This window comes from Eurytemora carolleeae, unplaced genomic scaffold, assembly GCF_000591075.1.
Source record: "Eurytemora carolleeae unplaced genomic scaffold, Eaff_2.0 scaffold480, whole genome shotgun sequence".
Taxonomy (NCBI): Eukaryota; Metazoa; Arthropoda; class Copepoda; order Calanoida; family Temoridae; genus Eurytemora; species Eurytemora carolleeae.
The window spans coordinates 1-13,062 of NW_019396495.1; the positions used below are offsets into that span (position 1 = coordinate 1).

At 33.8% G+C, this 13,062-nt stretch overlaps 1 long non-coding RNA gene across 1 annotated transcript; it reads left to right on the top strand.

Moving 5' to 3' along the window:
* Window positions 1–1,691: 1,691 nt before the first annotated feature.
* On the top strand, window positions 1,692–3,249 carry LOC111704347 (uncharacterized). Its single transcript, XR_002765798.1, has 3 exons — window positions 1,692–2,175; window positions 2,409–2,551; window positions 3,036–3,249. It is a non-coding gene; the product is annotated as an uncharacterized LOC111704347 (long non-coding RNA).
* The last annotated feature ends 9,813 nt before the right edge of the window (window positions 3,250–13,062 follow it).

Consider the following 13,062-nt stretch of genomic DNA (forward strand, 5'->3'; position numbering starts at 1 on the left):
CTCCATAGCAGCTAAGATTGCATTGTAAGAAATACTGGGCTCAGGCTGCAGCAGCTAAACAAGACATCGAGTTGGGAAGCTGCCTAGATGGGTACGGAACTGGAGCAGCTAAACAGGTAATATAGTTTAAAGAAGCTGCTCAGACAGACACTGAACTGGGACAGACGACCCACAAGTTCTCAGATTCCGTAGGAAACTGATTAGATCAATAAATAGAAAAGCTGAAACATCACATTCATTCATACTCTGCGAGATATATCTAAACATATGGAGAGAGAACATTAATGGGAGATTTACGAAATGAAGTACTGGAACCAAGAGAAGGACATTTGTACACGCCCTTTCTCTGAGGGACCAAATGATTGATCTCGAAAATCCGAAGATTTATGTCTGTAATTGTAATCGATAGAATAGCTTTAATCATTACATCATTAATCTACAACATTTTTTAAACTTTAGATTTCTATGAGCTTTTGCTTGAAGTTAAAGTAAGACCCATAAAACTGTGGATTATGAAGACAATTTTAGACTCAAGTTATGATTATAAATAGTCCAATGAACATTAACAAAAACAATTGTGCAGTGTACACAGACCCATTTCACTTAATAAGTTGATTTTCATACTACTGGTTAAACTATTTGCTTGAAAACAACATTAAAATGCAAAAGGTTGCTTAAATGTTGTCTTCCCATTCCACATTTTTATGAGTCTCACTGTATTTAAATATTGAAAATGTAATGCAGGAGGATTAAGATTAAGATTAAGATAAAGATCAGAACATGAGCATTCAGAACTTTGGGGGAAATATTTAGGTTTGTGAAGGTTTTGAATAATGTAAATTGGATATAAATAGGGTCTGGGACATCATTAAAATCATAAAGTGACATTATTTTGATGTCATTAAAATGCTATGTGACATCATTTGAATGTTGTTGCAATGTTAGGTATCACTTGCAATGTTAATTGACATTATTTTGATGTCATTTTAAAGTAAAACTGTACATGAATGAGACATTACTAAAATGTAAATGGACGTTATTTAGACGTCTTTTAAAAGTAAAACTACATTAATGAGAGATCATAAAAAAGTTTAAAAGTTTAAAATCTTGGTGTCATTTGATGTTAAGTGGCATAAATTGGATAGAAAAATAAGCTTCCAAGACATCATTGAAATGGCAAGTGACATTAATTTGGGGTCATTAAAATGTTATGTGACATTATTTGAACGTCATTGAGATGTTAGGTATCGTAAATAGGATCTCATTTAGGAATATTGTAACGTCAAAATATGTCATTATGATGACTCAACACATTCGAAATGACATCAAATTGACATAATTTAGGGATATTTTGACATCAATCTAATGTCATAAAATGACTTCCTATTACGTTTTTACATTAATTTTATGTCTTTTTGTGATGTCAAATTGACGTTACTACACTCTAAACAGATGTAAATTTGATGTTAATTTAATGTCTGTTGTCTTGTTGGGAGGGAAGCTAGTGTTCTCTGGTGCCAGAACTCAAGAGAAAATTAGAAAAATTAAATCCCCTCCGGCTGACATTTTCTGTTTTAAAGAGGATATTGTGGATGACTAAGATGAAGCTGATATTAAGATAACAGTTGATAATATTGTGGCAAATGTATAAACCACGTGAAAATCAAATGTTGTCTATAGCACCATTGTCTGCTAGAACTCCAATGTACTGCATAACACCCCACCCAGAAAATTACATCGAAACTCGTCTATGATCCATCCATTTTATTATATATCCGTGGGAAAAACCTAGAGATACAAGGCCACAGATTGAGCCAGAGAAGGAAAAACCTAGGGATAAAAGGCCACAGATTGAGTCTGGAGACCTTCTCTCTACGGCTTGTAAAAGCCTGTTTTTTAGGACGAAAACCCACCCGCTATATTAACTTCTCAGCAAATATTCCTGGACGAAAATTCTAGCTGGGAGTTGAGTACGAATGCTACATCTTCTGGAGCGTTTCAGGACGACAATTCAAGATTGACGAGTAGAACAGTAAACCCTGTTAAACCAGTTGTAGCTGAAAAGTCAGTTAATTCTTCAAGGAAGGGAGGAGAAGGTAGAAGGGTTGGGGAGGAGAGAGAAGAGCTGTGCAATGAGTCAAAAAAAACTCCTTAAAAGAAAAGCTGAGATCATGGGTAAATATTTTTTCAATAGTACAATTTTTAAATACATTTAAAAGGGTCACTTTAAGTAACGTCTACATACCTTTTAAGTCATTTTCTATTCAACAGTTTTATGTTTGACTAATACTTTATCAATCAATTTGACATCTATATTGTTCATTGTCTACTGTATTAGTGGACTTTTTTCTTTGATTTTTTTAAAAGTGTCACTTGCATAATTATTAATCATTGAATAAATATTTCAGAGCTGGAACATATCCATAAATTAAAACTGGAGAAAGAGGAGGCTGAGGAAAAGAAAAAAACTCAAGAACTGCTTAGAACACATGCCCAACTTCTTTTCGATAAAAAAATGGAAATCCTTGTTTCCATTCAAAAGTCCATTGAGGTTATTTTTTCTTTGATAACTGAATGGTCATTTGATGGGCATTTGATTTTGTTCGTTTTTAAAGAATTTTAAGGTTCTTTACTTTAAAAAAGGTCTTCTCCTACAATATACAAAGTTTTAACGATCGTTCATTTGGTTCATTTTTTAGTTTGTTACTTAAAACCTTAAAAGTATTAAAAAACTAACGAAATAAAATGCCTAACACTTCCTCCAGGTACAGTGGTATGCGCATATATGAATGCAAAGAAAACAAATTTTGATTAAAATCAAGCTGTTTAACAGCATGAATGCACATAAATAGAGAAGTCAATAAATGTTGTCAATTAAAAAAACTTCTCTTTGATTACTTATAAACTTAGATTAAAAAAAAGCTTCTTAATAATCAAAACTTAAATAAAAAAGTAGTTGCATTCACATAATCGCCTACCATTTGAAAAGAGAGATAACAAATTTAAGTTTGAATTAGATTTAATAACCTTCTCAGGACCCCGCTCAGAGAGCATCAGTAAACTTTGCATCATTTTTTTTAATGATTTTCAAGCAGGGGGATTTATTTTCTACAAATACAGTTTCACATTATTTGGTTACATTTTACCAAAAAATTCATTATTATCCTCTTAAAATCATCCAATTTTGCAAACTCAGCTAATGAATTCCTAAAAAATATATCCCTTTAGCTTTTATGCACAATGCACAATGCACATGAATTTAATTTGTTAAATAAAAATGAAATAAATTTTTTTCCCTTTTAAACTGTATTTCTTTTTACTTGATAATAAATAAAAGATAGAAGAACAAAAAGATGAGTATAAATCCAAATTTATGCATCATTCATCATTCTTCTCATGTTTTCTCGGGTCTGTTTGCCTATCCTTTTCTGCTGTTCTCTTGTGAGATCGCGTGCATCAATGAGAACATCCTGGTGAGGTACATCAGGGATTGCAGGAGGGAGACTGAGATCTGGATGATTATCTGGCATAATTTCTCTCCATTGGACTGAGAAATTATGCAGGACTGCTGTGCCTACAATAACCTTGTAAGCATTTGGAAGATGAACCCTTAGGCAACGAATAATTGGAAATCTCCGTTTCCAAATTCCATAGATGTTTTCAGTCATTTCGCATCGTGCTCCTGAAAGTCTTCTGTTAAATAACGCCTTGTTCCGATCCCGGTTTGACTCAGTGGTTGAATAAGGGGTGATTATCACATCTGAGATGGGAAAAGCTGAATCCCCTAAGCAAATATTTCTAGGAAATCTCACTTTTTCCGTCTATTCCATCAAATACTCTCAAACTACAGATATAAATTATTTTTTAGAGCCAAAACCGGTATTTTTAGTGACCCAAAAGAAACTGTCAACTATGATGATTTATGAAAGATACAATTTTATATTATCGATGTCAAGATTTTCCCTTCGTTCTCGAATTTTAATTTAAAAAGTCAATCCACTAAAAATACCATCATTACACAACAAATATTTCTAGGAAATCTAGACTCTAAATACGCTTTAACACCAGACATTTGGTACACTCCCGCATCATGGTAGCTTCCAGGGGCATTGTAAACAAGGTTATAGATGAGTTTATCGCAGCCTCCAGTCACCAAAACATTGAGGGAGTTAAACCCTTTCCGGTTGATGAAGACAGCCGGGTCCACATTTGCTGGAATATCTCTGAATAACAAATTACTTTTTCTAAAACTAGTTGAAAAAAAATTTCCGAAAATCTTCAAATTTAAAACTTTGCATTGCCAAAATGTCTTAAGTTGTTGAAAAGCATAAAGAGAATTGTATAGTTAAGTTAACAAAAGAACTCACTGTCTCAAAAAAAAATAAAACTCGTTCGTAATTTTATTATACCTTGGCTTGTCGTCAAATGGTATATGACAGCCATCAATTCCGCAGACAACATTCCATAACTTGTAATTCTCATAGATATGAGCGGAATTGATTGCCATCTGGCCTCGGTCAGGCATTCTGATGACCTCGTTCCTTATTTCTTGAAGAGCATCAAGGAACCTATAATAAAAGTTAGCATGAAAATCTTTAAAAATGGACGAGTTATTTTTAATTGTGATGCGAAAAATAAGAGCTTCATCAAAAAGCAAGGGTGAAACTTATTTCACCAAAATGTTTAATTCTTTTTGCATCAGCAAAAAATATACAGTAAGAGAGAAAAAGCAACATTGTTTAATGAGAAAAATTCTGAAAGAGTTTCCAAATTACAGGGTGTCCCACGAAACCTGACAGTTGGTGAAAAGTTTAAAATGTCGTCTTCCATAGATAGATTAAGTTGTTTGAACCCTAAGAGAATAATATAAAAATGTTCATGGCATATAGTAAAATTGATTTCTAAGTAAAATATATTTGAGTAAAAGATTTTGGAAACTAAACTAACCGCTAAAAGTCTATAATATACAGTATATGGAAGAATCGACATTCAAAACTATTCACAAACTGTCATGTTTCATGGGACACCCTGTATTTAAAATTTTCTTATTTCTTTAAAAAATGTTGTCATCNGGGGGGGGGGGCACATAGAGTGAAAAATCCCCTGCATAGAAATTTTTCAACATTGATTTTATGTGTTAAACATAACTATTTCTTGTGGGTTAAATTTAGATATTATACCTGTATAGATTTTTATGAACCGAGGATGTTCCAGACTGAGAGCAGACACCTTCAACCCTTTGAAAATGGCCGGATCCAAGGATATCAAGTCCCGAAGTTACAATCTGCTCAGGAGAGAAGGGCAAACCCCTATTATTTTCAGCATCAGCATTTAGGTATGGACGAAGAATATCTGTTAACTTCCTCACTCCATCCTTGGAGAACCGATACCTGGCCTTAAACTCCCTTAAACACAATTTTAAATCTGAAACTTGAGAGTATTAAAAACATTAATTTGCTGTTTTTTTCTGCTAGTTTTGTTTGATGGAGAGATAAAGTAGCCCTTGTATGGTAATTGGAATTATTTCAATCTAAGTAACCCTTCAATTAAAAAAAAGTATGATGTCAGATTCACAATGGTACCATTTGAATCTTTGTCTAAGCGAAAGTTATAAAGTTATCACTTTTTTCATCTAAACTTTAATTATTTGCGATATTGCGGTTCTCGAAACAAAATGACTTGCGGATGTTTGCAGGAAAGAAGAACAAAGGAAATTAAGAAAAAAATTATGTAGAAAAACGACGATATCTTCTTGATTCTAAATTCGATAAAGGGCGTCATGCAGGGTAACATTGAGAATCGGACTGTTTTTAGAATTATATTCTTCCATCTACAATCTACATTCTTCTAAGGGTTTCACGTTTAGACTTCATAAAAGCTTTTTTTTTTTTTTAAATTTAATTAATCGACTTTAGTTAGAAATATATACTAGACAAGTTAAGGGTACACAGTACAAGTATAGGGGTACACAGTACAAGTTAGGGGTAAGGGGTACACAGCACAAGTTAGGGATACACTGTACAAGTTAGGGGTACACTGTACAAGTTAGGGGTACACAGTACAAGTTAGGGGTCCACAGTACAAGTTAGGAGTACACAGTACAAGTTAGGGGTACACAATACAAGTTAGGGGTCTACAGTACAAGTTAGGGGTACACAGTACAAGTTAGGGGTCCACAGTACAAGTAATGGGTCCACAAACTAATTTTCATTACTTCGTTTTACTTCTTTCAATGGATTTGGTAACACAAAAATTACGTTTAGAAAAATGTACTTTATTTTGAAATGAGAAATATGTGCCCAGAGCTGAAAACTTTAGAATGAAATATCCTTAATCCAGATCGGTTAATTAGTCTGGAGATTAATAACAAGAGGAGAACCAGCATTATTTAATCTCAAGATTAATAAAAAAGGAGATCAAGCATTAATCTCGATATCCACCATTCTAAAGTTTTCAGCTCTGGAACGATTTATTTCAAGTTAATTATTACTCGCCTAAAATCTCTAGTTTCCTTCGTGGTGGTAGACTTTCATTATCAATATAATGAAGAAATGAAGACTTTTCTACTTTTTGATTGAAGTTTAACAATGTTAATCAGATTTATTTTGAATCACAAGTTTACAAATAACTAAAGAGAAGCTTTGTTTCCATATTTTTGTGTTTCCATGCTGTTTAACAGCTTCATATGAATCAAAATTGAAATTAAAAGTCGTCTTTATTATATTGATATTAACGCCTACCATCTACATAAATCTCTGCAACCTTAAGTCTTAATCCAGTGATATTCGATTAGATCCTTTACTCAAAGGCTTACATCATGCCTCACCAAGGAATTGAGTCTTTGCAACAAACAATGATTCTCTAATCCCTTATATTTTGGCAAACTAATGTCATAGACCTTAGATATTTCAAACTATGGATTCTGTTATATCTAAGTACAGTGAAACCCTTAATAATCAAATGTCGTCTTGACAATTTTTCAATGAGTTTTATACTATATTACGTAAACTTCAGTTTTTGCAAAAATAAATAAATAGCCATGAATATGCAGGAACAGTTTTAAAGAGTTCCATTCCATATAATCATTTAATTAAAAAACTAAATATTTGCAACATTCCATTATCAGAAAGTGAAGAATACGACATTTGATGAATTCTTTCGATGTATTCGTTATTAAGGGTTTCACTGTCTCAAAGATTTACACCACCAGGTTGTGAAGATATAGAGTTTAGAAAATATGTGTTTTGGAAAAAACTCAATTCCTTTTTTTGCTTTTCAGTAAGGTTTGACAATTCCTTTCAGAAGTAGTTTCTGACCCTCATCCCTCCATTCTCTTCAAACATATATTACAACATCAAGTCAAAGGAAAACATGCAAAATTCAACATTGAATGGTTTCTCGCAGGAGCACTTCCTACAATATGTGATTTGAACCCACCCCCCTTTCCTCATATGCGTTGGCATCATGGAATAGCATAATCACGCGAGGTTGCCCAGAAAGGGGGTCGGCATGGGTACTGGAAAAGGGTAAGGTAGTCATACAATTCTAGTGATTCTAGCTTCTGTACCTTGCCTACGTCATAACTCGGTACAGGGCACTGGTCCTAGAACTGTCTTGGGATAAGATCTGTTGTAGGCGAGTATACCCATAATTGTGATTGGCATTTCTTTGCCGGTCTGGGAATTCTCCACCAATAGTTTTAATCAGTGATGTCAGACACATACAGATCTTCCCTGTACTGTATCGACCTTTCATTCGTGCGCAAGCCTCGTTGCGATACCCTATTCCAGTACCCATGGGGGTCGGGGTCCACAACATCTGTGTACTATACTGAACAAAAAACTCTTGTCACTTTCTTCTCAACATAACATTTATAACATTTAAAAACTGTATTCTGTCAAAGTTTGCTTTATTAAACTTTGCAATGTTCTCATCCCTAAAAAATTGGTAAAACTAACCAAAAACTATTGTTTAAATATTTCCGTTTTCAGATCATTATAGGTTCTTATTTTTCATATATTTTCTGCCAGGGTAAAAGTTTGGGATAAGAATGAAAATGCAAATCACACACCCTTGACCCTTCAGTAAAAGTAAATTCAACCTAAAGTCTGACCGCGTCAACTTTACTGCACCGGCTATTCCTATTGAGTGTCTGCTTCATTTACCCAATGTTTGGGTGATACAGTACAATCTGGGACCGGAAAGGTTCAATGCTGGAAAAAGGAGTAACAGTGTAGAGGGACAAGGGTATTGAACCCTCTTTCTTAACTAGAGAACGACATTTATCTTGCCGGCAGAGAAAGCAGATTGTCGGCGATCCTAGCCCCAGAGTTCCATAGGGGAGTCAGTTAGCACAAATCATCTGATCAGAAGAGTCAAATGCAAATATATTTGCCCCAAGCGAATGTTGTGTATATTTAGAAACTTTATTTGGTCCAACTACAATCGTTTGTATCATTATAATTTAAATACAATGTGTAGAACTCAAAGAATAGGAGATGCTTTAAAAAAAGGACAACAAGAAGCTGGACAGTAATCTACCAGGGACGCAATTGGAGGGGTATTTGTTCTCCAAACTAATGATCCCGATTAACTGTGGCTTCGGAACATTCAACACATAAACCGTCACCCAAAATCGATAATAATGAAAATCTCTTTATTTCCTGAAAAATACATTTAATTAATACGGTTACATATTGTAAAATTAATGTTTATAATTAAAAAAAAGCTTACTATCTATTATCAGGAAGACAGGGGCAAATTGGATATAAACAGTACTAAAATGACGTTTTTAACTTCTGAAATAAAATGGCAATTGATTTAAAATGAAAATCACTGTTTTTTATAAGTTTTTTTCTTTTGTTTAACTTTTTGAACTGTATTGTTGCACGTGAAGTTGTATGTTTGCAACCATGCTTTGTTACTCACTCAATCTTGGCTTTTTAGTACTGAATTCTTTTCAAGTCTATACAATGTTAGACAATAAAGCCAATGTTAAAACATTAAGAATTATTAGTTATATGAAATACACATTTAGTTTTTAAATGTATTTTAAAGGTGTAAAGGCAAAAATCGTAATTTTCTCTTGAATGTCGTCTTCAACAAACAATTATTGTTTACTCAAGACATAGATAATACTCAACGCTTTTTAATCAAAGACATTAATTCAAATATCAGAAAATGTGATAAAATTGTGTTAAAATGGTTAAAATTTTAGGGTGAGTCCCCATGCAGGAGTCCACTCCGTGCATGACACTGGCTCAGTCATATATATATACCCAAATAGATTCTAGTAACTATAGATAGCTATAGCAACGTAGAATTTGTACACTAAACAGCTGTATTCTGACGTCACAAGTGTCAATACAGTTTTTGTGTCCGAAAAAAATTCAGCCCATTCGGTCCAGCCGTTTGGCCGGCCAACGGGAAATTCATATGAATGAATGTCTTGTTTAATATTATATAGATAGTGATAATTTTAGAATAAAGTGCTTATCTCACAGTAGAATAAGTGCAATTTTACGTGTTCTTTATTTTCTATTTTCACACTTTATTTAATCTTGGAAAACTTGTCAACCAATTTGAGAAAATATCGTTATCCTTCTTATAATTGACATTGTGTATAATTCAAGGAGTATAGCCTAAAAGGGAGATACACACGACACAGCCCGCCCTACCATATGATTGTACAAGCTTTGCAGACGGGGTTCTCTATTTGAAATAGAGTTTTTAAAGGTTTCCTTTTAACTTTTTAAATGTGGTTTTTTACTATACCATATTAAATAAAACCAATTTTTATATTGCCAATATTTTTGCATCCCAATGAAATGTATTTGTTTGCTTTATTCAGCCTAATTTTTTCCTGTTAATGTAAAAATAACATATTCTGAATACATACGCGGTATTTGTATCAGACAAATATTTCATATTCAAATGAAGTACCGTCTGCAAAGTATGTATCAAATGGTTGGGCGGGCCGCGTCGTTTGTATCTCCCTTATATACTATACTCCTTGGTACATTAGGTCCATTTCTATGTTGCCAACTCTGCCAACTTTTGTACTTAATAATCTATTTGCTTATAACAATCATAGACAGTATAGACACTATGCAATATGCATTGCATACATAGTACATAAATGCAAACAAAAATGTATACAATTATGACGGTTTACTTTTTATAATATCTATATCATAAAACAAGACATGATCGTACGTATATGTTCCCTATAGCCGGTCAACCGGCTGGACCGAATAGGCTGACATTTTTGAGTAATTACGCAAGGGTAACATAGGCTAAAAAATTGAAATTTTATTTTCAAAAATCGAATTTTTTATTGAAAAATCGAAATTTTTTCTTCAAATAAATGGAATTAAAAAAAATCTATTTTAAAAAGTTCACTGGCAACGCCGGGCACTTCAGCTAGTATTGAATAAATATCAACCCTATTCCTTGAAACTTAGATATTTTGCTCTTTGATATTCAAAAACCTGAATTTAAGTAAAAGTTTTGCATCTTTAGAAGATGGATGAAAGGCTGTGTTGCGGCAAATGTGTTAAAGGTGAAATATCATTAAAGGGACTGTTATAGGCGGTTCTGGGGGGGGCACACAGTGGGGTATTTTAGGGGTCAGGGGGGAAGACTTTGTTAAAGCAAGCTATTTCGGAAGAAAAACATTTATTTTATAGCATAATTACAAGAAAGCTGCAGCGGTTTCGGGATAATCTAATTATACAAATAGATTCTAACCACCATATATAGAAACAATTTTGGGGAGTCGGCAGCACGCCAAAAGCTTGATTTAGTCAGAGTAGCGTTTAGAAAAATCATATTTAAGAGTTTTCAATGAAATAGCAGGATTTCGGTCAAAATTCTTTACTAAAACATAACATATTTAAACAACTTATAGAGACTTTTCTTAAAAAAAATTCTTGAGAGGCCAAGCCTTATTTGACATAAATAAGAGGCTTATGGGCAGCAGTCCATTATCCGCACAAGTTAATTTTTTTGAAGATGACACAGGATCCTCTTGGAAATGACACAGGATCCTCTTGGAGGTGACACAGGATCCTCCCGGAGATAACACAGGATCCTCTTGGAGATAACACAGGATCCTCTTGGAGATGACACAAGATCCTCTTGGAGATAACACAGGATCCTCTTGGAGATAGACACAGGATCCTCTTGGAGTTGACACAGGATCCTCTTGAATACGAAACGAGATAACACAGGATCCTCTTGGAGATAACACAGGATCCTCTTGGAGATAACACAGGATCCTCTTGGAGATGACATAAGTTCGTCTTGGAGTTGACACAGGATTCTCTTGAATACGAAACAGCTGATCCTCTTGATGATTCACAGGATCCTCTTGGAGATGACACAGGATCCTCTTGGAGATGACAAAGGATCCACTTAGAGAAGACACATGATATGGAATGATAAAGGATCTATTAAGATGGAATTACCAAAAGTTAAAGTTGAAATTAACAAATAAAATATATCAATAGAGGCCCGTAGCCAGGGGGGATGTCCCATATAAAAGAAATTGTTTTCATAAGTTTCTAAAATCTAGTTATAAATTATATTCGAGAAATTCCTAAGAATTCTCTGGAATTTTTCTCATTAAATTCCTAAGAATTTCTCCGGAATACTTCTCCGGAAATTCCTGAGAAAATCTTAGGACTTGGTCACCATGTTTACGGATTTAAAGGGAATTTATTAAGAGAATTAGTTTCAAGAAATTCCTGGGAATTTCTCCGGAATTTCAACCCAAGAAATTCCTGAGAAATTCTATGGACAGTACAAACAGGGCTGCTGCAATAGGGTCACCTTGCCTACATCTGGAGATATCGAAAAGCTCTGATATATTGCCTGCATGGTTTACAAGCTTTAATAATTATTTCCAAATCCGAAATAAAGAAGAGTATTGCCAATTTAAATTTAAATGAGAATGATTTATTTAATGATTAAGCGAAGAGAAAGGCAAGTTTACATGGTTGCAGGGAATAATAATCTAGGAAACATCATATACAGTAGAATTTTCGTACAGTCGTCTCTGAAGTCTCATCGTGATGCTAATCGATTAGACTAACAGCCGATTGGACTAAAATACAATTGAACTAAAGTCAGCTCATCACAAACCGGTTTTTAGTCCAATTGAACTGATTAAACTGAATTTGGTAAAAATGCTTAAAGCTTTATTTGGGGGATAATTTTAAAAAAATTGAAAAATTAGGTCAATGAAAAATATAGTCCCTTTTAACGTTAGTCCAAATGAACATTAGTCCAATTGATACGACACCCTCGTCAATATTGGGTAACATCCTAAAATGAATATCGTCGTTATTTCACTAAATGTCGTCTTATATGTGACGTATCTCAGGTTTGACTGAGTTAAATGTTAAATGCCCCACAACATTCTTATTTGTGTGAGCACAAAAGAAAATTTTCTAAATGTGAATGTGTTATTAACGAAAATGTAAAATATATAGATTAAAACAATCTTTTTGTTTGATGTTCGGGATAAACCAACAAAATTTATCATCATTGAAACGTTCGTGATATTAATATTTTTTTACTTTTCTGACTTTCTAAAATATTTTCACCACGCCGAACTTGATCTGAAATAATGAGCACCATATCGTCTTAGAATTAGATTTGATTTTAAGCACGTTAGTTTTAATATTGTATACTGGGTCAGACACAATCTGTTTCAACTCGGATATACAATATATGAAGGTCTTGTTGGAGGCCGCACCTTATAAGTAGTTTTCTTACATTTTGTCTAACTTATACGCAGCGCTTGGCCCTACAGTTTGTTAAATCTCTGCTGCGGTGTTCGGCCAACAAATTGTGTTATCTTAACAGCTATTCCCGTCTCAAATTCGGCTCAATCCTAGAATAAGATTTTTGGGCCCCGCCGCCCTCTCCTCCTCCCCTTTTCATATAAAAAAACTAATTAGTATTGTATCAGGGTTAGGTTTGGATAAGACAAATTATGGTCCGAGCGCTGCGGCATACGACTGGTATGAAAATCCTTGTCTGGGAAATTGCTCTTAT